The 2927-nt window shown below is 43.1% G+C and overlaps 1 non-coding gene across 1 annotated transcript; it reads right to left on the reverse strand.

Moving 5' to 3' along the window:
• Positions 1-1489: 1489 nt before the first annotated feature.
• On the reverse strand, positions 1490-1596 carry LOC120271170. Its single transcript, XR_005539793.1, has one exon. It is a non-coding gene; the product is annotated as a small nucleolar RNA R71 (small nucleolar RNA).
• Between the last annotated feature and the right edge of the window lie 1331 nt (positions 1597-2927).

Genomic DNA, 2927 nt, shown 5'->3' on the forward strand with positions numbered 1-2927 from the left:
ATATATTGATGTTTATTGTGAGTTCCAACCTTGAATGCTTGATTGTATGAACATTTCCCCTAGAATGACACTAGGCTTGAAAGTTCTTGTTGGTCACCTTGTGAGTGAGTGACACACCACGAGCGCTAGACAAAGGTAGGTTGGACAGGGTTGAGAGGGTGAATCGAGAGGTACAGGAGCATCCCCTTTCCCCTCCGACGTGATAGATTCTACCTTCGTTCCTCGAGTTCTTTGCAGCCATAATAGAGTGAATGGTCTAAGGGATGAACTTCCACTGGGCTTAGTTGCGCGTGCAACAGAGTGAAGCGTTGAGGTGATCTTAGTATCTAGGGCTCAATTATGGTTAGTGGCCTTCTACCTGGACCAAAGGGTTAGGTCTATAATTAGGAAGAGATTTATCACTCGGAATCCCTAAAGCGTATTGCAACTCTATGTGAGTGGGAGGTGTTGAGATTGTTCGATTTCTCCTCCGAGACATGTATAGAGTTAGGCATAGTTGACCTTAGATTTGGGACTATGTAATTAAGGATTTTCACGACTCACCATTGCATTGATTAGGAAGCATAATAGAGGGTTCTTGCACTTGAAACAATTATCCTAGGCGGACCAATATCTGGGTACCCCATCTTTATCTATTGCCTTACCCCCTTCTCTAATTTTGCTCTCTTACTTGTTGTTTTTATTGTTGAGAATTGAATCATTGTCACACTTATCATCATTGATCTTTGACATAGCTAAGAATTGAATTAAGTATTTTTATTCCCTATTCCTTGTGGATTCGATACCCGCTCATCCGGGATTATTACTTCGACAAACCCGTGCACTTGCGGGATATACGTAAGGGGACCTTGTCAAGTTTTTTGCGCCGTTGCCGGGGAATAGGCGTTTAGAGATACTTTACACTTTGTTTTCTTAGCTATTTCACCATACATTCTATTTCATATCTTCTTATTCTATCATCGTTCTAATTTCTTTTTCTTTCTTTTTGGGTGCAGCTCCAGGTTATGACCTGAGGGAATCCTTCATCATTGATTGAACGTGAACTTTGAAGAAAAGGGAAAGAGTTGTACAATAACAGACTAATCTAGCTGATTTAGAAGTGGCAGAACAGAATGAGCAACAACGAACATTATCTGATTATGCCAGACCTTCAGTGTTGGGGACACAATCGAGTATTGTGCGCCCCCCGATTATAGCTCAGAACTTTGAGTTGAAGCCGTCATTCATCCACATGTTGCAGCAATTTGCACAGTTCAACGGTTTGGCCGATAAGGATCCAAATAGTCATATAGAGAGTTTTCTCGAGGTGTGTGATATGCTGAAGATAAATGTAGTGACGGATGATGCCATCAAATTGAGAGCCTTCCCATTTTGCCTAAAAGGAAGAGTGAAGCAGTGGCTATACTCGTTATGTAGAGCGTCAATTACCACTTGGGAGGAGGTGATGGAAGCTTTTCTAGCCCGTTATTTCCCTCCTGGAAAATCACAAAAGCTTAGGAACGAGATCTCATTCTTTGTTCAGTTGGAATTGGAGTCTCTATTTGAGACATGGGAAAGGTTCAAGGAGCTCCTGAGGAACTGCCCGCAACATAGATTCCCAGAGTGGATGATTGTTCAAACCATTTTACAATGGTTTGAACCTGAGTACAAGGCAAACTCTTGGATGCGGAAGTAGGAGGTACCTTAGGTAGCAAGACCTCCGATGAGGCCTGACAGTTGATTGAAGAAATGGGGTTAAACAGCTACCAATGGAATGCTAGGGAGAAGAAGAAAATGGCCGGTCTCCATGAGATAGATGCGGTAACTTCATTGGCGGCTCAAGTGGAAAGTTTGAGTAAGAAGTTAGATCTTCTAACTTCAAATAGAGTGGCGGCTGTGACTAATTGCACCGGTAGTGGTGGGGGACATGCTCCCTCCGATTGCCCAATCTCTATTGGTGATGTTTCTTCAGTGGAGAATGTTGATTTTGTAGGTAATGGCATGAGACCTCAAGGAAACCCATATAGCAATACCTACAATCCAGGTTGGAAGAATCATCCCAATTTCTCATGGAGTAATCAAGGTACACAAAAGGCCATGGGGCCACTGGGTTTCCAACAACAACAACAAGCCCTTCAGGTGGAAAACAAAGTCTCAGGTTTGGAAAACCGAATGAGTGACCTAGAGAAGCACTTGACTAGATTTACACAATCTGCAAATACAAGGTTTGAATCAGTCGAGTCTACACTTCGCAACCACACCGCCTCATTGCATAATCTTGAAAATCAAGTGGGGCAAATTGCGAAGTCTCTCTCTGAAAGGCCACATGGAAGTTTGCCGGGCAATACAGAGACCAATCCTAGAGAGCACGTGAAGGCGATCACTTTGAGAAGTGGTCGTGAGGTTGAAGGTAGTCTTCCGAGTGAGAAGCCAAAAGAACATGAGGGAACAAGCAAAGAGAAAGAGGTGGCACCCCCACCTTTCAAGCGAAGAATCCCTTATCCCTCTAGATTGAAAAATGACCAAGGAGATGAACAATACAAGAAGTTCCTGAGTTTGTTCAAGAAACTCCACATTAATATTCCTTTTGTTTAGTCATTAGCCCAAATGCCTAAGTATACGAAGTTCTTGAAAGACTTGTTGACCAACAAAAGAAAGTTGGAGGAGAGTGCTTCAGTGATTTTAGATGCTTCATGCTCGGCGGTATTGCAAAAGAACATGCTGAACAAGAAGAAAGACCCGGGAAGCTTCATCATTCCGTGTAATGTTGGCAATCTTGGTGAGAAAATGGCATTGGCGGACTCAAAGGCTAGTATCAATGTCATGCCATACACTTTCTTTCAAAAGCTAGGTTTGGGTAATCCTAGGCCTACTCGGATGACTTTGCAACTAGTGGACCGAACAGTGCAACATCCGAGAGGCATCATTGAAGACGTGCTTGTCAAGGT

Source organism: Dioscorea cayenensis, chromosome 10, assembly GCF_009730915.1.
Source record: "Dioscorea cayenensis subsp. rotundata cultivar TDr96_F1 chromosome 10, TDr96_F1_v2_PseudoChromosome.rev07_lg8_w22 25.fasta, whole genome shotgun sequence".
Lineage (NCBI taxonomy): Eukaryota > Viridiplantae > Streptophyta > Magnoliopsida > Dioscoreales > Dioscoreaceae > Dioscorea > Dioscorea cayenensis.